The sequence below is a fragment of the Rhinoderma darwinii genome, unplaced genomic scaffold, assembly GCF_050947455.1.
Source record: "Rhinoderma darwinii isolate aRhiDar2 unplaced genomic scaffold, aRhiDar2.hap1 Scaffold_4335, whole genome shotgun sequence".
Lineage (NCBI taxonomy): Eukaryota > Metazoa > Chordata > Amphibia > Anura > Rhinodermatidae > Rhinoderma > Rhinoderma darwinii.
The window spans coordinates 32596-56196 of record NW_027463838.1 but is presented as its reverse complement, the minus strand read 5'-3'; the positions used below and the strand labels follow the sequence as shown (position 1 = coordinate 56196).

The following is a 23601-nucleotide window of genomic DNA, read 5'->3' as shown; positions in this document are numbered from 1 at the left end:
GGGTCGTTCCACCGAGAAGCTACGCACCACTTTCTAAAATCAGCACAGTATTCCTCAACAGGTCTCCTACCCTGACGTAAGGTCACCAGCTGACTCTCGGCTAAGGCAGTCCTGTCAGTCTCGTCGTAAATGAGACCGAGGGCAGAGAAAAACCGATCAACGGAGGAAAGTTCAGGGGCGTCAGGAGCCAAGGAGAAGGCCCACTCTTGGGGCCCTTCCTGGAGTCGGGATATAATGATACCCACCCGCTGGTTCTCGGAACCTGAGGAGTGAGGTCTTAGGCGGAAATAAAGTCTGCAACTCTCCCGGAAGGAGAGAAAAGTCTTACGGTCCCCTGAGAACCGGTCAGGTAACTCGAGGTTGGGTTCTAAAGGTGAGGTGAGGGGTACTACAAAGGCAGCGTTAGACTGATTGACCCTCTGAGCCAGGGCCTGGACCTGTAGGGAGAGGCCCTGCATCTGCTGGGTCAGGGTCTCAAGGGGGTCCATTATAGCGTCAGCGTAGAAGAAATGGTAGACTAGGTAACGGCTTGTTATTATGTAATGGCAGGAAGGAGGTGAAGGGAACAAGTGAGCCCTAATCTACTCACCGCCCTGTCCCTGCCTACTTGCAACGACCCGCCCTAGGCGACGGGGTACAATTTGGCGGCGGTCCCTACGCTGTCTAAGTGCAAGGGAGTGCAAACAGGGAACACGCAAGGGAATACAGTAGCCCACGGAACGCCGCGAGGAAACGGAGCGGTGAATGAGCCAGTCAGGATCAGGAAGTAGTGGAGTATACAAACGGGAGCACGGAGCAGAAGCAAGCCAGGGGCAGAGCAACGCAGGATAAACGGAACTGAAGCAAAGCAGAAGCACGGCAGAAGCAGGCTGGAGCAAGGCAGCAGTGGGGCCAGGAATCCAAGAAGAATAACAAGCAAGGAGGAAGAGAAAACGGCAGGTATAAATGGACAGGGGGCGGAGCTAACTCTGACTGACCAGGCCGCGATAGGCTCTCCCACTCCTGAGCCCGCCACCCTGACTGGCGGGAGCAGGTGTCAGTCTCAGAGGTCTGGCCTCAGGTGTCGACTGATTAATCCTGGGAGTATACCCAGACGTAGTGCCTGGCAGATCCTTTACACCAGGGCTGTCCTACCATATTTCCTGTTAGTGCATACTCAGGTCTGTACTAACAACTGCCTGTGTACTATCCGTATATAGATATATACCAGTACATTAAAGTTTAAAAAGTAAAGTAAAAACATAAAGTAATGTTAAATTGAAAAAAAAATACACATACACCTTTTTTACAAAACACATTAACCCCTTAAGGATGCAGCCTAGTTTGGGCCTTAAGGCTCAGAGCCCATTTTTCAAATCTGACATATTTCACTTTATGTGGTAATAACGTCGGAATGCTTAAACCTATCCAAGCGATTCTGAGATTGTTTTCTCGTGACACATTGGGCTTCATGTTCGTGGTAAAATTTGGTCGATATATTCAGGCTTTATTTGAGAAAAATTGCAAAATTTAGAGAAAATTTAGAAAAAATAGCATTTTTCAGAATTTAAATGCATCTGCTTGAAAAACAGACGGTTATACCACCCAAAATAGTTACTAGTTCACATTTCCCATATGTCTACTTTAGTTTGGCATCGTTTTTTGAACATTATTTTATTTTTCTTGGACGTTACAAGGCTTAGAACATAAACAGCAATTTCTCATATTTTTAAGAAAATTTCAAAAGCCTTTTTTTTAAGGTACATGTTCAGTTCTGAAGTGGCTTTGAGGGGCCTATGTATTAGAAACCCCCATAAAGCACCCCATTTTAAAAACTAGACCCCTCAAAGTATTCAAAACAGCATTTAGAAAGTTTTTTAACCCTTCAGGCATTTCACAGGAATTAAAGCACAGTGGAGGTGAAATTTGCAAATTTCATTTTTCTTTCTGAATTTCAATTTTATTCTATTTTTTTTTCTGTAACAAAGAAGGTTTTACCAGAGAAACACTACTAAATATGTATTGTCCAGATTCTTCAGTTTTTAGAAATGTCCCACATGTGGCTCTAGTGCGCTCGTGGACTAAAACACAAGCCCTCGAAGCAAAGAAGCACCTAGTGCATTTTGGTGGTGCTTTTTTCTTAGCATATATTTTAGGCAGCATGCCAGGTTTGGAGAGGTGTTGAGGTGTCAAAACAGTAGGAATCCCCCAATAGTGGCCCCATTTTGGAAACTGCACCCCTCAAGGAATTAATTTATGGTTATTGTTACCATTTTGACCCCGTAGTTTTTTCACAGCGCGTATTTGAATTGGGCTGTGAAATTTTGATTTTGATCAGAATTTCTTATTTTCACAGGGAACAAAATGCCCCATTTTGTTGCCCAATTTGTCCTGAGTGCGGCAACACCCCATTTGTGGTGATAAACTGCTGTTTGGGCCCATGGGAGGCCTCAGAAGGAAAGGAGCGCTATGTGTTCTTAGGAGTCCAGATTTTGCTAGATTGGTTTTCGGGTGCCATGTCGCATTTGCAGAGCCTCAGAGGTATCAAAGCAATGGAAACCCACCAAAAGTGACCCCATTTTGGAAACAAAACCCCTCAAGGAATTTATTTATGGGTGTTGTGACCATTTAGACCCCACAGTTTTTTCACAGAACTTATTTGAATTGGGCTGTGAATTTAAAAAAAAACTTTTTTCCAATAAGATGTAGTTTTGGCTCAAAATGTCTTATTTTCACAACGAATAAAATACCCCATTTTGTTGCCAAATTTGTCTTGAGTGCGGCAATACCCTATTTGTGGCCATAAACTGCCGTTTGGGCCCATGGGAGGTATTAGAAGGAAAGGAGCGCTATGTTTTCTTTGGAGCCCAGATTTTGCTGGATTGGTTTTCGGGTGCCATGTCGCATTTGCAGAGCCCCAAAGGTATCAAAGCAATGGAAAACCACCAGAAGTCACCCCATTTTGGAAACTACACCCCTCAAGGAATTCATTTATGGGTGTTGTGACCATTTAGACTACACAATTTTTTCACAGAATTTATTTGAATTGGGCTGTGAATTCAAAAAAATTAAATTTTTTCCAATAAGAGATCGTTTTGGCTCAAAATTTCTTATTTTCACAAGGAATAAAATACCCCAATTTGTTGCCCAATTTGTCCTGAGTGCGGCAATACCCCATTTGTGGTGATAAACTGCCGTTTGGGCCCATGGGAGGCCTCAGAAGGAAAGAAGCGCTATGTGTTCTTTGGAGCCCAGATTTTGCTGGATTGGTTTTCGGGTGCCATGTCGCATTTGCAGAGCCCCAAAGGTATCAAAGCAATGGAAACCCACCAGAAGTCACCCCATTTTGGAAACTACACCCCTCAAAGAATTTATTTATGGGTGTTGTGACCATTTAGACCCCACAGTTTTTTCACAGAATTTATTTGAATTGGGCTGTGAATTAAAAAAATAATTATTTTTTCCAATAAGAGGTAGTTTTGGCTCAAAATTTCTTATTTTCACAAGGAATAAAATACCGCATTTTGTTGCCCAATTTGTCCTGAGTGTGGCAATACCCTATTTGTGGTGATAAACTGCCGTTTGGGCCCATGGGAGGGCTCAGAAGGAAAGGACCACCATGTGGCCTACTGGGAATTTTCTGGTGCTAAGTCGTGTGTGCAGAAGCCCCTGAGGTATCAGTACAGTTGAAACCCCCGAGAAGTGACCCCGTTTTAAAAATGACACCCCTTAAGGAATTCATCTAGAGGTGTAGTGAGCATTTTGACCCCACAGGAATTGTGTAAAAGATAATGCGCAGCAGATGGTGCAGAGTGAGATTTGCAATTTTCTATATATATGCCATGTCAGTGTCCGATATATTGTGCCCAGCATGTGCCACCGGAGACATACACCCCATAAATTGTAATGTGGGTTCTCCCGGGTACGGCAATACCCTACATGTGGCTCTTATTAGCTGCCTGGGCACACGGCAGGGCTCAGAAGGAAAGGACCACCATTTGGCCTACTGGAGCTTTTCTGGTGCTAAGTCATGTATGCAGAAGCCCCAGAGGTACCAGTACAGTTGAAACCCCAAAGAAGTGACCCTGTTTTAAAATCTACAGCCCTTAAGGAATTCATCTAGAGGTGTAGTGAGCATTTTGACCCACAGGTATTGTGTAAAAGATAATGTGCAGCAGTTGGTGCAGAGTGAAATTTGCAATTTTCTATACATATATGCCAATTCAGTGTCCGATATATTGTGCCCAGCAATGTGCCACCGGAGATATACATCTCATAAACTGTAATGTTGGCTCTCCCGGGTACGGCAATACCCTACATGTGGCTGTTATCAGCTGCCTGGGCACACAGCAGGGCTCAGAGGGGAAAGATGAGGAGGGGTAAGCTGTGCGAAGTGGATCAGAGCGAGTAAAACTGGGGTAAATTAAAAATAAAGGGATGGATGATAAATTTTAAAACACTCTTTAATACAGAGCTCTGGTTTTTCGGGACACGCGTCACATTGATATATTGTGTCCTTCCTTATCCCCCTCTTATAGCAGACTCTGCACCACTTTTGACTTTTTCCCTTCTTGCCAGTTTGGGGAACTTCTCCTAAAAAGTGTTGCCCTGGTACGATGCCTGTGGCCCCGCTTCCAGAAGTACTGTAAGGCTTCAGGACTTGATCTGACAAGTCCACCCCTCCCATGTACCTATTGTAGTCCAGGATGCAGTCTGGTTTGGGCGTCTCTGTACTGGTACCTCGTACAGGTACATGGGTACTGGTGTGGCATCTCCCTGGTCTTGTACTTGACACACAATATGTTGCTGCTAGATTGTGCCCTGCTCTCACCCCTTCTGAGTGTTTGCCCAAGCAGAGTCTTAGGGAGGCCTCTCAGATTTCTTCTAGCAGTGCCGCATGCCGCAGGACTTCTGGGAGTGAGGCAGTTGAAGAGTGGGACGCTGGTATAAAAATTATCCAGGTAGAGGTGATAACCCCGGTCCAGCAGTGGGTGCACCAAATCCCACACAATTTTTGTATTAACTCCCAGTAAGGGGAGGTATTCTGGGGGCTGAGTACTGGTGTCCTTCCCTTTATATATCCTAAATTTGTAGGTATACCCTGATGCACTCTCGCACAGCTTATACATCTTCACGCCATACCTTGCCCTCCTACCCGGCAGGTACTCGCGGAATTGAAGCCTCCCTTTCAAATGTACCAGGGATTCATCTATAGAAATACACTTCTCAGGGGGGAATGCTGGGAAAACCGGGCACTGAAATGGTCTAATAGGGGTCTCCGTTTATACAAACGGTCAAAACTGGGGTCATCTCGGGGTGGGCACGGCTCATTATGAGTATAATGTGAGAAGCGAAGTATTGCCTCATTTTTATTTTATTTTTTAGTTTCCAGCTCAGTTCTGAAGTTGCTTTGAGGGGCCCATATATTAGACACCCCTATCAAACACCCCATTTCAGAAACTAGACCCCTCAAAGTATTCACAACAGCATTTAAAAAGTTTATTAACCCTTTAGGTGTTTCACAGGAATTTAGAGCAAAGTAGAGGTGACATTTAATTAATTTAATTTAATTTAATTTATTAGGCACCATGTCCGGTTTGAAGAGGTCTTGTGGTGCTAAAACAGTGGAAACCCCCAAAAGTGACCCCTTTTTGGAAACTAGAGACCTTGAGGAATTCATTGTAGTTTTCTTGGGGTGCATGCGACTTTTTGATCAGTTTTTATTCTAATTTTAGGTGGCGTGGTGACTAAAAAAACAGCAATTTTACTATTGTTTTTTATTCAATTTTTTTTACAGCGTTCACCGTGCGCTATAAATGACATATTCACTTTATTCTGCGGGGCGATACGATTACGGCGATACCAGATGTTTATAGTTTTATTTTATCTCTTATGGCGTTTTCACAATAAAATACATTTTGTAAAATATAATTTATTTTTTGTGTTACCTTATTCTAAGAGCCAGAACTGTTTTATTTTTCCATCAGGAAAGCCGTGCGAGGACTTATTTTTTGCGTAACGAACTGTAGTTTCGATCAGTACCATTTTTAGGTACATGCGACTTTTTGATCTCTTTTTATTCAATTTTTTGGGAGGTGAAGTGACCAAACAATTGTGATTCTGGTACGGTTTATTATTATTTTCTCTTACGGCGTTCACCGCGCGGGATAAATAACGACATCGTTTTGTAGTTCAGGACGTTACGGACGCGGCGATACAAATTATGTATAGTTTATTTGTTTATTTATATATTTTTATTAATAATAAAGAACTGATAAGGGAAAAAGGGGGACTTTTACTTTTATTACTTTTAAATCTTTTATTTTCTTATTTTTACACAACATCTTTTTACTTTTTTACACTTTTTTTACTTTGTCCCACTAGGGGACATGAGGGCAGGAGGCTCTGATCACTATTCTAATACACTGCACTACATACGTAGTGCAGTGTATTAGAGCTGTCAGCTGTTCGCTGACAGCAAGCATAGTGGGTCCTGATTTTGTCGGGACCCACTAGGCCTCCGTCGATGGCGTAGCCAGAGTCCATTGTTAGGATTCTGGTTGCCATAGTAGCCATCGCGGCCCGCTATCGTGTAGCAGGCCGGCGATGGCAGCTTAACCCCTAAGAAGCCGCGATCGCTATTGAACGCGGCTTCTAAGGGGTTAATCGGCGGGGACCAACGCGATCGGTCCCTGCACACTAAGCTGTGATAGCGTGCTGTCAGAAACAGCAGTTATCACAGCTCAAGCACGCGCCGGGATTAAATGGCGCCGTGTTTACTCAGGTCAGTACTATTACTGACCTGAGCGCGAACGATGTACTTAGCGCGACGTAATAGTACTGACCTGAGCGCGAAGGGGTTAAAATAAGTCTCAATACATAAAATACACACATTCAGTATTGTCGCGGCCGTAATAACCTGCACAACAATTTTTTTGCGTCATCTATGATGTGTACGCTGTAAAAAATAAAATAAAAACTTCTTTCACTTAATAATGTGGGGCACGAGGTGTGATGAATTTAACCTCCATGTGCCTCACATTAATAGTAATTAACCCCATCATGCACCTTACACATTAACCCATTATAATTGAGGAACATGATGGGGTTAATTACTATTAATGTGAGGCACATGGAGGTTAAATTTACCATCACACCTCGCGCCTCACATCAGAAAATGGAAGAACTGTTATGTTTTTTTATTACTGTTGGGGGGGGGGGGGGGGGTAATAATTGGGTGAAAAGTGATGATATCTGAAGGGAGGGGAGAAATTATACATGGGGAGGGGTAGAGGAAGGAGAGAGTATACCTGGGTAGGGGGAGAAAGCTTATACCGGAGGCATAGTTAGCAACAGTCCTGAATTTGCAGGGACTGTCCTGAATCTACAGAGGCAGTCCCGGCAAATTACTGTCCCAGACGTGTCTCAGCCACTGCCATATTCAATTGTATCTGCGTCCACAGGATGCAGATACAATTGAATACTATGGCAGAGCAGGAAAGTATCAGCTTCCTGCTCTGCCATTCACCCATCCAGGAGCGGAATCCCAGGCCAGAGAGTTTCCGACACTCTGGCCGGGGATTCCTCTCCTAGAGGTAGCCCCTGAGGTCACTGTCCATATATGGACAGTGAGGTCAGGGTCTCCTCCTGGACTGGAATCCCCTGTAGAGAGTGCCACACACTCCCCTGTAGTTAATGCCAAACATACCCCCTGTAGATAGCGCCACACACACACTCCCCTGTAGATAGTGCCACACACTGCCCCCTGTAGATAGCACCACACAATCCCATGTAGATAGCGCCACACAATCCCATGTAGATAGCGCCACACCCACCCTGTAGATAGCGCCACACACCCCCCTGTAGATAGTGCCACACCCCCCCCTGTATATAGTGCCAAACACAACCCCTGTAGATAGTGCCACACACACACCCCCCTGTAGATAGTGCCACACACACCCCCCCCTGTAGATAGTGCCACACACCCCCCCTGTAGATAGTGCCACACACCCCCCCCCTGTAGATAGTGCCACGCACCCCCCCTGTAGATAGTGCCACACACAACCCCCTGTAAATAGCTCCACATACTGCCCCCTGTAGATAGCGCCACACACACTCCCCTGTAGATAAAAGTCTAAATGCTAATCTCTGGCCACAGGTAGGGGTCTGGTGGAAAGGTGTCTGAATTACCTAACAGGTCTGGTCTAGGATCTGAATTTTTTTCTGGTTTGGTGTCTGAATTAATTTTGTTGTGTGGTTTTTACACAGATAACGTGTGTGCAGCGTGTGAAGAGAATGCAAAAGCATCATCCAGGCATGCCCGTGGCGGTGGGAGATCTTAGGGGCTACATTTTGGTGAGTGACTCTGCTGTGTATAGGGCTTCAGTGCAATGATTTTTGTTTATATTGCCCTCCTACACCCTGACAGATTCTATACACACACACACACACACACACACACACACACACACACACTTTCCCTTTTTGCCCCCCACAGAGCCGCTGTCTCTTGTCTCTTCCCTGTCACTCCACAGAGCCCCTGTGAGGTTGCGTCTCCCCCCTGGCTACCACTGCTACCTTCAGTTCTCCCAGCCCTGGCACTTAGTCTCTCCCCTTTGCCCTCCGACACCCACCTCCTGTCTCTGCCCTGCTCCACAAAGAGTTTTCTTTTTAATGTGCCCTACCTCCCGCCCCTTTACATTTCACCCCTCCTAATAACGAGGGGGCGGGGGCCCAGACTCATTGGCAGTATGGGGCCCAGAAATTCCTGATGGCAGCCCTGGCTGGCCTAGAGGACACAGGTCACAGTCTATAGTTCGTAAAGTGTACTTGTGGTAGCTCAGACAGTAGCAAGACAGGCATGGTTGGGAACTAGGCAGCATGCAGGCACCAGGCGGGGTGTAGCAGGACAGACATGGTACACAGCACAGCACGACTTCAGCTCGACATGGCACTTGACCAGGATAGCACGGGATACAGGTTACAGGTAGCAGGAACGGGGAACACTGGGAACTGGAAAACACTTAGGAGACCATTTGCATAGACATACTAGGATAACGACAACAAGGCTCAGGCATTGGAGGGAGGGGCACAGCCCTTCTTTTAGTACAGGGTGCTCTGGGAGCAATCAGCTCAATCTCCAACCTGTGTGCGACCTGGCTCCTTATCTGGACTGAGCTCACAAGCGCACCCTGGTGGTCACTAGGGAACAGGACGGCCGCATGTGCAGACATCTCTGGGGAGAAGTGCATCGACCAGACGTTGCAGCCTCCAGCAGGGCTTCAAAAGAGAATGACCATAGCACGATATACTGCAATACATTAGTATTGCAGTATATCATGCAAGTGATCCAACGATCGCTGGTTCAAGTCTCCTAGAGGGACTAATAAAAAAAGTAAAAAACATTAAAATAAAGGGTTTCTTTATGTTTAAAAAAATAAATAATTAAAAGTAAAAAAAAAACCTTTTCCCATTTTTCCCTTAAAATAATGTTAGAAAAAATAAAAGTTAACATAACTGGTATCGCCGCGTCTGTAAAAGTCCAATCTATCACAATATGGCGCTGTTTAACCCGCACGGTGATTGCCGTAAAAATAAAAAATTATAAAATATTTTTTTGGTCACCTAAGCTCTCCAAAAAAATGAAATAAAAGTGATCAAAAAGTCGCATATACCAAAAAATAGTATCGGTGAAAACTACAGCTCGGGTCGCAAAAATAAGCCCTCACATCGCTAAATTGAAGGAAAAATTAAAAACGTATGGCTCTCAGAACATGGCGACACAAAACATTTATTTTTTTTAGCAAATAGTTTTGTTTTTTTTAAAAGTGGTAAAACATAAAACAAAACATATAAATTTGGTATCGCCGAAATCGTATCAACCTGTAGAATAAGGTGCACATGTAGTTTTTACCGCCAGATGGACGCCGTAAAGACGAAACCCCCCCAAAAAATTGTGTAATCGCTGTTTTTATCCAATTTCACCCTACAAATCCGGCTTTCCAGTACATTATGTGGTACAATAAATGGTGCCATGAAAAACTACAACTTGTCCCGCAAAAAACAAGCTCTATGTCGACAGTCAAACAAAGAAGTTATGGCTTTTGGAAGGCAGGGAGGAGAAACAAAAATGAAAAAGCTGAAATTGGCCGTGTCTCCAAGGGGTTTTAAAGGGATTTACACGGACTTAAGGAAGAGAGTGCCTAAGAGCCAATCTGCATGAGCCAAGCGCATATTTCGCACCGCTGAGTTTTTGTAGCGGACCAAAAAAATTGTTTCTGAGAAATTTGTGAACTGTATTTGTAATGTCGGGGTAGGGAGACAGACAGGTGAGCCCTAATCTACCCGCCACTCAGTCCCTGCCTACTTGCAACGACCCGCCCTAGGCGACGGGGTACAACTGGGCAACGGTCCCTACACTCAATAGGTGCACGACAGACAAACAGACAAGGGTACAAAGAAGCCAGGGAAATGGGGAAGCTGCCCACGGGGACACCGTGAGCAACAAGCGAAGTGAACGAGCCGAGTCAAACCAGGAGATGAGCGAGGTACAAAAACGCAGAGCAGAAAAGTGGTCAGTAAAGCCAAGGTCAATCACAAGCAGAGGATCAGTAGTTCAAGAAGCTGCAGAAGGGCCAGGAAACCAGCAGAGAAGAATCACAAGCAAAGGAGGAACAGGAAAGGCAGATATAAATAGACAGAGGGCGGGAGCTAGCTCCGTCTGGCCAGGCTGTGATAGGCTCTCCCACTCCTAAGCCTGCCATCCTGGGTGGTGGAAGATGGAGTCAGTCTCACAGACATAGAAGCAGGTGCAGACTGACTAACTATGGGCGTCGACACAGAAGTTGTGTCTGGCAGATCCTTTAGGGTATGTTCACACGGCCTATTTACGGACGTAATTCGGGCGTTTTTGCCCCAAATTACGTCCGAAAATAGCGCCTCAATATCGCTGACAAACATCTCCCCATTGAAAGCAATAGGCAGACGTTTGTCTGTTCACACGCGGCGTAATTTACGCGCCGCTGTCAAATGACGGCGCGTAAATAGACGCCCGCGTCAAAGAAGTGACCTGTCACTTTTTTGGCCGTAATTGGAGCCGTTATTCATTGACTCCAATGAATAGCAGCGCCAATTACGTCCGTAATTGACGCGGCATTCAAGTGCCTGCACATGCCGTTACGGCTGAAATTACGGGGATGTTTTCAGGCTGAAACATCCCCGTAATTTCAGCCGTTACGGAAGCCCTTGTGTGAACATACCCTTACAGTATTATTCCAAGAAGTCTGATTGAGCCCATTGGCTCTTAAGTTTGGTATTGGCATTGAGGTTTGCTATTTTTTTGGTACATATGACAGGAATACATCGAAGATTAAAAAGATTATGCGGACATATTGGAGTATCCTAAGGCAAGACCACAGCTATGGCCCTTTATTTCTCCTGCATTGCTCAAAGGGAGTTTTCAGGTACTAGAAACCCCCTCCCTGAGGGTATGTTCACACGATGAGAGGCATTTACGTGTGAAAAGACAGACTGTTAACAGCTGCCTAGTTTCACACGTAAATGCTCCTCCTCGCATTTTGCGAGCCGTCTGAGATGCTCGTAAATCTTGAGCTGTGCTTCATTGAGTTCAATGAAGAACAGCTCAAATTACGTGGCAAAGAAGTGCCCTGCACTTCTTTGCCGAGGCAGTCCATTTACGCGTCGTCGTTTGACAGCTGTCAAACGACGACGCGTAAATTACAGGTCGTCTGCACAATACTTCGGCAAACCCATTCAAATGAATGGGCAGATGTTTGCCGACGTATTGTAGCCCTATTTTCAGGCGTAAAACGAGGCATAATACGCCTCGTTTACGCCTGAAAATAGGTTGTGCGAACCCAGCCTTAAGTGTGCCCCTGCATCCAGTGCTATTCTTGCCATCAAAACGACGCATACATAGATGGAAGCCATAATGCCAGTGTAGTCAGGGTTGCAAAGACTGGATACAATTATAACAGACCCTCAGCTGTGATAAGTAGTAGGTCGGTAAGGATTTTTAAACGCTAAGGGATCACTGATATATTATATGCCATACCACAATATAACTAAACAAAATAGTATTTGGGTAAAAAGTATAATGGGGAAACCCCTGCTGACAGAGATACAGAAACACAACCATCATGGGCAGTGGCGCAACGATCGCGGTCACAGAGGGTGCAACCAGGATCAAGCTCGGAAGGGGGCACGCAGACTCTGGACTCCCTAAGGGTATGTTCACACGCTAAATCAAAAACGACTTTACACAGGTGTTTTCAGAGAAAACAGCCTCCGATTTTCAACCGTTTTTTCTAGATGTTTTTGGAGCTGTTTTTACATTGACACAATGAAAAACAGCTCCAAAAACGTCTCAAGAAGTGACATGCGCCTTCTTTTCACAGGGCCTTTTTTTACGCACTGTTTTCGAAAACGCCGGTGTAAAAAACCGCCCCGTCTGAACGAAACACATTTTTTTTATATTGAATAAAATGGGCAGATGTTTGTAGGCGTTTAGCTACTGTTTTTTCAGGCATATTTTGAGGCGTTTACACCCCGAAATATGCCTGAAAACACATGACCATGGGATTACAGAGCTCGCCCCATTTCGAACCCTTTTGCTTAAAGAGGCTCTGTCACCAGATTTTGCAACCCCTATCTGCTATTGCAGCAGATAGGCGCTGCAATGTAGATTACAGTAACGTTTTTATTTTTAAAAAACGAGCATTTTTGGCCAAGTTATGACCATTTTTGTAGTTATGCAAATGAGGCTTGCAAAAGTCCAAGTGGGTGTGTTTAAAAGTAAAAGTCCAAGTGGGCGTGTATTATGTGCGTACATCGGGGCGTGTTTACTACTTTTACTAGCTGGGCGTTCTGATGAGAACTATCATCCACCTCTCTTCAGAACGCCCAGCTTCTGGCAGTGCAGACACAGCGTGTTCTCGAGAGATCACGCTGTGACGTCACTCACAGGTCCTGCATCGTGTCAGACGAGCGAGGACACCGGCACCAGAGGCTACAGTTGATTCTGCAGCAGCATCGGCGTTTGCAGGTAAGTCGATGTAGCTACTTACCTGCAAATGCTGATGCTGCTGCAGAATCAACTGTAGCCTCTGGTGCCGACACGATTCAGGACCTGTGAGTGACGTCACAGATCTGCACTGCCAGAAGCTGGGCGTTCTGAAGAGAAGTGGATGATACTTCTCATCAGAACGCCCAGCTAGTAAAATTAGTAAACACGCCCCGATGTACGCACATAATACACGCCCAGTTGTACTTTTACTTTTCAACACGCCCAGTTGTACTTTTGCAAGCCTCATTTGCATAAATACGAAAATGGTCATAACTTGGCCAAAAATGCTCGTTTTTTAAAAATAAAAACGTTACTGTAATCTACATTGCAGCGCCTATCTGCTGCAATAGCAGATAGGGGTTGCAAAATCTGGTGACAGAGCCTCTTTAACCTTCCTTCCATACTGTCCACCCCCTTTCTTGCTTCCAGGCCTTTTTCCCCTCCCACATGTCACTCTCCCATCCCCAGTGAGACACACGAGACAGTGGGTTGGAAAATTTCGGCCACAGCAGCCATTTTATTAACAAATTTTCATGAACATAAAACATAACTTTATAAATAACATTACTAGGAAAGGGGAAGTCCTTGGAGCTCCAAAACTTTGGCGCCTAACTGCCCCCTGTATAGCTACTTACCCCCAGCCGTCTCCCTACAGGCTCAGAGGCACCTTTCTGCTCCGCAGTTGGCTTGCCAAGTATGTAAAACCACTTCCCGGGACACCACCCAGCAGGAGTCCAAAATGCGCCCATCTCCATGAGCAATTATGTATTTGTTAGGGACCATACCTCTGATGAATCCCCCACTTCAAATTACCACCAACTCCAAGGACCCCCCAATCCGCCAACAAAGCCACCGTGACTCCGCTCCTACCAGTCACCACCAGCCGACTCCTGTAAAAGAAAAAACACCAGCAGCAACAAAGAATCCACATCGCTAAACAAAACATAACACCTGTCCTTAAGGGAGGGCGGGCGGGACAAGGTCTAAACTGTTTTTCCTGGGGCGTGAATGGCGCGAACCTGTCCCTCACCCTTCCTATATGCCCTCTGTTAACCTCGCCCCCTTCTCCTCCACCTTCCTCCCCCTCCTCCATTTGAACTTTTCACCTCATTCCTTCTCTCCTGCAACCCTGGTCATGTCTGCCTCCCCCAATCACTTCCTGATGTGTCCGGCTGTTTCTGCATGTAAACATACCCTAAGGGCGGGTTCACACATGGCGGAATTGCACTTAAATTCCGCTGCGGACACTCCGCAGCGTTAATCCGCAGCGGAGCCGTTTCTACATTGACTTTCACTTTAATTTAGCAGTGTTCGTTTACACGATGCGTACAATTCCGCTGCGGAGCATAGGCTGCGGAGCGGAATTTGGTGTCCGCAGCATGCTCTGTCTGTTGCGGAGCAGTGGCGGACTCATGGCGGAATTTCTCCATTGACTTCAATGGAGATTCAAAGTTCCGCAATGAAGTCCGCAGCTGTCATGCACATGTCATGTGTGCTGCGGATGCGTCTTGCTTTTTTTACTTGACATTTCTTCATTCTGGCTGGACCTAGGTATTTCTAGGTCTACAGCCAGACTGAGGAAGTCAATGGGGCTCCCGTAATGACGGGAGCGTTGCTAGGAGACGTCAGTAAATAGTCACTGTCCAGGGTGCTGAAAGAGTTAAGCGATCGGCAGTAACTGTTTCTGCACCCGGGACAGTGACTACCGATCTCAATATACATGTATCTGTAAAAAAACATATAAGTTCATACTTACCGAGAACTCCCTGTTTCTGTCTCCAGTCCGGCCTCCCAGGATGACGTTTCAGTGTAAGTGACGGCTGCAGCCAATCACAGGCCAAGCACAGGCTGCAGCGGTCACATGGACTGGCGCGTCATCCAGGGAGGTCGGGCTGGATGCCGAAGGAGGGACGCGTCATAAAGACAACGGGCGGTAAGTATGAATTTCTTTTACTTTCACTAGGGAAAGTGCTGTCCCTTCTCTCTATCCTGCACTGATAGGGAGAAGGGAAGCACTTTTCCTGCAGTCCGCAGCAGCTAGTCCGCATCAATTTTCTGCACATTTTGTGCAGATCCGCAGCCGTAATCCGCAACCCGGATTAGGTGCGGCATTGATGCGGACAGTTGCGGAGGAATTCCGCCATGTGTGGTCATGCCCTAAGACTGCCACATCAGGCCCGAGCAAAGGTCTGCACCCCGGTACGGGACACGAGGATGTGCGCTGCATCACATATAACCAGGGGTGAACCTCGCCCCTCTGCTGCCTGAGGGGAACTATAAAAAGATGCCCCCCCCCCCCAAATCTATCAGAGTTTTCTCATTACTGGCTTTACACATCAAACACGCAATATATACATTTTTTAACCCCTTAATACAGAAGGTATTTTGGCCGCAAGTCCCGGACCGAACTCAGTGCAGGGAGCCGGGCTCCTAGCATCATAGTTATGTACGATGCTAGGAGTCCCTGCCTCTCTGCGGGACAACTGTCCCGTACTGTAATCATGTTTTCAGTACGGGACAGTAGTTCCACGGAGAGGCAGGGACTCCTAGCGTCGTACATAACTACGATGCTAGGAGCCCGGCTCCCTGCACTAAGTTCGGTCCGGGACTTGCGGCCGAAATACGTCCGTCCATTACGGACGTTAATGTGCTCGTGTGAACCCAGCCTTAGTGACCAGAGCAATTTTGGCAGCTTTGCTATTCACAGATGTAACGCAGTATAACTCTGTATGTGTTTTATGTATCGATGTGAATTTTGCACTGTTTTCTTGGGACATGTGGTGCTTCCTTTTTGTGGTATATATGTATGGGTAACATTTTTGTTACTTTTTTTTTATAGCCGTGGAAAGACAGAAAAAAAAGAAAATTTTTGATTTTTCATCATTTAAAATGTAACAGTTTGAAGATAAAAGTAATTGTATCATAGAAATGGATTGTAATATATTTTTTCATTTATCCTGATCATAAGGACACCTGACTTGGAGGTGTAGATTATTTTTTTTGCACCAGAAATATAGTATAAAACACAAGTGCTCCTTTTCTCAATTGCGCACTAAAATGTCTTCATTTCGTTTTTTACACCATGGTAGTAATGTAGGGGTAATGGACTGGAAGTCCAATAAATAATGGTAAAAAAACATTGTGTTCTACAAACTAGACACTCTAAAGTCTATTTCTAGCGGCTCAATTTCTGTTTTAACCCTTCACAATTTTTACAGAATTTGTCCAAACTTGGGCCAAAAGAATGTAAATTGCATTTTTTTTCTACAAAAGTGTCACTTTTCTTAAGCCATTTCGAAACACCATATGAGATATTGGTAAAAGTGACCCCTTTCCACATTCTGCTATTTCTCCCGTGTACGGCGATACCAAATATGTGTGTCTAATCTATTATACGGACCCGTTATAGGGCATATCATAGGAGGAGTCCATTTTGGCTTTTGGAGGCCTTTTTACGGCAGAGCTGATTTTAGGGAACCGCGCTATATTTGCCGTGGTACTGCCGGTCATTTTGACAAGTATAAATGTCCTGCTAATATTCATCTAGGGGTATAGTGAGTATTTTTAATAGGTGGAAATAAATAAAAAGTAGGTCTTTCCAGAAAATACAGTATTGCTGCATCTTCACAGGGAAACATTATCCATAAAGTAACCCTCCCTTATGGTTCTCCCTACAAAAACAGTGTGAAAGTGAATAATGTGGGACTGTATGATACATTTCAAAGCATGGATAGTTACAGGGACCAGGATTAGAGGGACATGTAGGGCAATAAAATCGCGTGTCCCTTCGTATGCCATTTTTGCTGCACACTCTGCATCACTTTTGGGGGTATTGTTTTTTTTCAGTAGCCGGCACAGGGTGTACAAAGTGACGTTCCACAAGCCGTCGGACATCTTCTGCCTCATGGCTGTGTCTGGGGTCAGGGGACTCAAATAAAAGGTGTTCAATCATGTTCTCCAGAAATAAAAAAAGACTATTTTGCCCATTTGATTTTTTGTACAGCACAAAGCCGCTGAATGCTGCCATCTGAATAAGGTGAATGGCCACCTTTTTACACCAGGCGCGGGACTTTCTTTGCACCAGCTATGGCTGTAAAGCCGGGTCAGACAAATCCACTGCCCCCATGAATTTATTATAGTCTGTGATGCAGACCGGCTTCTCTTTATCAGAGGGGGCACCACGTTCCCTCACTGTCACTTTTGTGTCTGTGTGAACAGTGCTTAGCATCAGTGGCGGATTAAGAAGACCATGGGCCCTGGGCTGTTACCCAAACTTGGGCCCCCCTTCTCCACCACCACCCTGCCGCGCCGTAACTATTGCTAACACTACCTAAACACTAGTACACAAAGTAGGCACATAATGCACAAAGTACACACAGTACACAAAGTACGCACATTATGCACAAAGTACGCACATTATGCACAAAGTACGCAAAGTAGGCACATTATGCACAAAGTACACAAAGTAGGCACATTATGCACAAAGTACGCACAGTACAAAGTACCACATTATGCACAAAGTACGCACATTATGCACAAAGTACACAAAGTAGGCACATTATGCACAAAGTACGCACAGTACACAAAGTACCACATTATGCACAAAGTACGCACATTATGCACAAAGTAAGGACATTATGCACAAAGTACGCACATTATGCACAAAGTAAGGACATTATGCACAAAGTACGCACATTATGCACAAAGTAGGCACATTATGCACAAAGTACGCACATTATGCACAAAGTACACAAAGTACGTACATTATGCACAAAGTAGGCACATTATGCACAAAGTATGCACATTATGCACAAAGTACGCACAGTACACACATTATGCACAAAGTACACAAAGTAGGCACATTATGCACAAAGTACGCACAGTACACAAAGTACCACATTATGCACAAAGTACGCACATTATGCACAATGTATGCACATTATGCACAAAGTACGCACACTACACACATTATGCACAAAGTACACAAAGTAGGCACATTATGCACAAAGTACGCACAGTACACAAAGTACCACATTATGCACAAAGTACGCACATTATGCACAAAGTAGGCACATTATGCACAAAGTAGGCACATTATGCACAAAGTACGCACAGTACACACATTATGCACAAAGTACGCACAGTACAAAGTACGCACATTATGCACAAAGTACGCACAGTACACAAAGTACACACATTATGCACAAAGTACACAAAGTAGGCACATTATACACAAAGTATGCATAGTACACAAAGTACACACAAGTATGCACATTATACACAAAGTAGGCACATTATACACGAGTATGCACATTATACACAAAGTACACCTTGTAAACACATGAATATGGACATTAAACATACATGAATATGGACATTAAACATACATGAATATGGACATTAAACACACATGCACTTACCTTTTATGTCTTCACTGCAGCTCTTCTCCTGCTCACAGCACAGAGCCCGCCGACAGTCTCCCCTCCCCCATGTCCCGACAGCTAGCAGCAGAGGAGAGATGTTTAGAGCAGGGAAGGGGGGCTGGAGGGGGAGCTTCTATAGCAGCACAGACCACGGCTGCTAAGTAGAAGCAAAGCTCCCCTCGCCTGACAGGTGACGCCACTGGGCATGAGGGGGTTCGGGCGGTCATAGGCCCCCTGGGAGCCTTGGGCCCCGGGCGACCGCCCGAAACGCCCTAATGATAATCCGCCACTGCTTAGCATGAACACATCCTTGCGGTCATTACATTTTATTGCAGGAAGGTTTCCACTGCAAAGACCACTTGATTCCCCCTTCTCAGGCGTTTTCTCACCCGCTCCTGTGGCAGCCTCTTCTGTATTTGCGGATTGTTCCACAAGCCCCTGTGTCAGCGGCATGCGGGTGCTTGTACAAGGGGACGCTGGTATAGAAGTTATCGGTGTATAACTGATAACCCTTATTCAGCAGAGGCTGCAGCAAGTCCCAGACTATTCTGCCACTGCATCCTCGCTCACTGGGACATCCTGGGGGGTGAATATCACGGTCTTTGCCGTCATAGATTGTAAAGGCGGACGTGCAGCCTGTACCGCTCTCACAGAGCTCCGAGATATGAACCCCATATTTTGCTCTCTTTGAGGGGATGTACTGGCGGAATGAGAGCCGGCCTGTGTAACTCATCAGCGATTCATCCACCGCTAGGTTTTTTTCGGGGCTGTGCATCGGCATAAATGACTCCATTTTTTTATCACGGGCCTTATTTTATACAGGCGGTCACGGCCTGGATCACTACGGGGGGCGGGGGGGGGGGGCTGGTGATTGTCGTTAAAATGAAGTGAGCGCATTAGCACCTCATATCGGCTTCTGGTCATAACGGCTGGAAAAACAGGGGTGGCATGTGTGGGGCTTGTTGCTCAATTTGACCGGATTGGGGGCTTTTTCACTAACCCCATGTTGAGGATGAGCCCCAATTTTTTTTTAAGTTCTCCAGTATTTGTGGGGTGCCGCTGCTCTGCATAGGACGACGTTGGCTTTTCAGCAGAGAATTGGCGAGCATACAGATTGGTTTGGTTAACAACCAGCTCCAATAGTTCATCTGTAATGAATATTTTAAAAAAATCGAGGGCTGTAAAATTTTCCACATTAATATTTATCCCTGGTGTGGCAATAAATTCTGGGATATTAGGGGAAAATGACTCTGTGGGTGCCCACTCAATATATTCTGGGGGAATAGAGGGGCCGTGTTTTGTGGTACTTCTGCCACATGCCCTGTGCTTGTGGACTCTGCAGCGACACTTGCATTGCAGAAAGCGTATCACTGTCGTCGCTATCACTGGTAGACAACATTTCTACCTCGGACGCGGTTTCTGTATCACTTTCATCAGAGTCAGAAATTAACATGGCGTATGCCTCTTCCACCGTGAACTTTCTATGGCCATTGTAATTACACACGTACGACAAAGACTGTAACCAGACGCACACGCAGACAAATTTTATTATTTTTTCTTTACATTTTTTTTTCACTGACAAAAATTCACAAAAGCTCGCTCCACAAAAAACTGATGTCGAACAAACACGTAGACTATAAAACTTTTTTTTGTACATATATTTTATTGAACTTTTTTTTTGCACAAAAAAAATACACAGACGTCACACACACGTACGCCACACAAAAACCCTAGGCTAACCCTAGGCTAAACTAAACCTAGGCTAACCCTAGACTAAACTAAACCTAGGCTAACCCTAGACTAAACTAAACCTAGGCTAACCCTAGACTAAACTAAACCTAGGCTAACCCTAGACTAAACTAAACCTAGGCTAACCCTAGACTAAACTAACCCTAGACTAAACCTAGAATAGAACCTAGAATAACCCTAGACTAACCCTAAGGGCACGTTCACACGTGGCGGAATTGCTGTGGAATTCTCTAGCGGCCGTTTTTTACATTTGTTTCTATACATTTTTAGGAAAGTTAGTGCAGACGTTGCAGAAAACTCTGCTGCGGACCATGGGCTGCGGTGCGGAATTTTCCCTCCACAGCATGCACTGACTGTTGCGGTGAAGAAGCGGAATTTCACTGCGAATTACCTGTCAAATATGCAAATGTTGGTGCAGATTCGTTGCATAAATGCCCCAAATCTGCACCAACATTTGCAGCAGAAAAACTCTGCCACGTGTGAACGTGCCCTAAGGATAACCCTAGCCTAGGTATACAATTGAAGTTTATATATTAGATTTTTAGTAATTTTGTCTCTTTGGTGTCACAGTAAAATTCTCTCTCCGTCTCTTCTCATACAAAGTAACAAGTGTGAGGAGAGACAGAGAGTCAGGGAGGAGAAACACTTTGTTTTTCATTTTGTGATCACTGTGAATGGTTCTCACAGTGATCACATGAACGGAGACGACTGCTATTGGTCTCAGATCATCACTCTGAAGCCAAGGCTGTTGCTAACAGAGGCAGATTACCCGATGACCGGGAAAACCGCTCCGATGCGGCCCCCTCCCTCCCAAACCGCTCCGATGCGGCCCCCTCCCTCCCAAACTGCTCCGATGCGGCCCCCTCCCTCCCAAACTGCTCCGATGCGGCCCCCTCCCTCCCAAACCACTCCGATGCGGCCCCCTCCCTCCCAAACCACTCTGATGCGGCCACCTCCCAAACCACTCCGATGCGGTCCCCTCCCTCCCAAACCACTTAGATGTGGCGCTTACTATTGAGTGCTGCATCTGAGGGGTTAAAACTGATCGGAGACCACTGCTAACTAATCGTTGCCCTGAAGCCCGATGATGCTACCAGCAGCTCGGTTTTCAGCAGCACCCCGCACGATGCGGGGAAAGTTCTTCTGAAGTGCCGACGTGAAAAGCCAACACTTCAGAAGAACTACCCTGAACGGCCGACGTAAAAACACTATACGCGGGTCGTTAAGAGGTTAATAAATGTGTAAACAAGGTGATGATCATAGGTGTTGTGGTGAATTAAAATCAATACATCGCCTACTACCAATAAGATATATGATATTCAACACTTTCTCGCCTGTGACAGCGACTTCGTAATTTATGTTCTCCAATGTCCCTGTAAATTACTCTATGTCGGGCAAACAACACTCAACCTCAAAACCAGACTCAATCAACACAGATACACTATCCGGAAAAAGAGGTTGGACTTACCCGTGTCTAAACACTTTACTGACATGGGGCATAATGAAAAGCAGTTGAGGTTTTGGGTGCTTGACCACATCCCTCCGCTTTGAAGAGGGGGTAAGGCTGGATTCACACGAGCATGTTCGGTCCGTAATGGACGGAACGTTTTTCGGCCGCAAGTCCCACACTGAACACAGTGCAGGGAGCCGGGCTCCTAGCATCATAGTTATGTACGACGCTAGGAGTCCCTGCCTCGCTGCGGGACAACTGTCCCGTACTGTAATCATGTTTTCAGTATGGGACAGTAGTTCCACGGAGAGGCAGGGACTCCTAGCGTCGTACATAACTATGATGCTAGGAGCCCGGCTCCCTGCAGTGTGTTCGGTCCGGGACTTGCGGCTGAAATACGTTCCGACATTTACAGACCGAACATGCTCGTGTGAATCCAGCCTTATAGGTCCAAATTACTTAAAATCCGTGAACTCCAATGGATTAACAGACTTAATTCACTTAAACCCAATGGCCTAAATGTAGATTTTGCTTTAGGTGGACTGGTCTAGGTCCCCCTTTTCCCCTGAGGCCCCCTGAGGTTCTTACCTTGACGTTGCTTTCAGGTTTATGATTTGATGACTCCTCTCCCCTTTTTCCTTTGCCCCCCTCCCTTATTATCTGATAATATTATTATGATATATACTGATACCATTTTCTTTGTGTTTCAGATGATCCACACCTCGTATTCGTCACCTCTATGATATCCCATTGGTGTCTTTGTTTGCCTTTATTGTTATTTCTTTATATCTACTTCAGAGTAATTTGATATATTTAGCTTATTTGTACCTCTCGTATGATTGGTCCCCTGATAGGAACCTGTACCTGATCCCATCCCATGTCACGTTAAGTACTGTCATATGCCACCCTTGGTTCCTTGATATACACATTTGTGTGGTCCCCCCCCCACACTTTCCATAGGGAGTTATATGGATGTCCCTCAAGCCGATGAGTAAGACAACGCACGCTCTGGTTGCCGGTACTCTGTGTTTTGGGGTGTGGATCGTGACTATCTATGATGGCCACTGTATTCTCTCCCCTCTCCCATACCCACTTTGTGTATGAGGTTCTCCGGCTACCTGACTGCTATGAGTTTACAGACACACTCTAGTTGCGCTAGTTTACGTGAACAAAAAATATGTCTATATATCGATCTATAAGGTTTCCTTTTTGTATCTTGCTGCCATTTACTAACCCTCGCTATACTATTGCAGTATAATCATTTATTCTTCACAATCAGGATGTATCTAGACTGGACCTGGGTAAGGCTGTGGATGTGGTCTATGTAGACTGGACCTGGGTAAGGCTGCGGATGTGGTGTATCTAGACTGGACCTGGGTAAGGCTGTGGATGTGGTCTATGTAGACTGGACCTGGGTAAGGCTGCGGATGTGGTGTATCTAGACTGGACCTGGGTAAGGCTGTGGATGTGGTGTATCTACAAAACCACATAAAAGGCCATACTTACTAAGTGGGTGGGTGAAAACCCGTTCCCAGCAGGACGCAGACAGGTCAAAAAATGCTGCATTAAATAGTGATAGCCACTCCCACTAGTCTTGAGGGGAGTGGCAAACTAAGTGCTCACAAGTGTGCAATAAATGAGTGTCAGTGTTCGTGTAGTGCTAGGGTGTGAATGTATGATAAAAAAGAAATGTGTATGTATGGAAGTGTCAGAACTGTGTAATAATGTAATAAAAAGTAAATGTGTGATGAATAGGGGTCAGTGCTGTGAATAGTACATGGGGTGTCAGTACTATGTGTAATGCAGCATTTTTTTGACCTGTCTGCGTCCTGCTGGGAATGGGTTTTCACCCACCCACTTAGTAAGCATGGCCTTTTTTGTGGTTTTGAAGTTATCTATGTCCCATTTTTTCTGCT

At 45.4% G+C, this 23601-nt stretch overlaps 1 long non-coding RNA gene across 1 annotated transcript in view; it reads left to right on the top strand.

Annotated features, from left to right (window-relative positions):
• The window catches only part of LOC142712970 (uncharacterized), a 69493-nt gene extending 46509 nt beyond the window's left edge, over positions 1-22984 (top strand). The window contains exons 2-3 of the long non-coding RNA XR_012870145.1: positions 8248-8334; positions 22396-22984. This is a non-coding gene — a long non-coding RNA (uncharacterized LOC142712970). The remainder of the gene's footprint in view (positions 1-8247; positions 8335-22395) is intronic.
• The last annotated feature ends 617 nt before the right edge of the window (positions 22985-23601 follow it).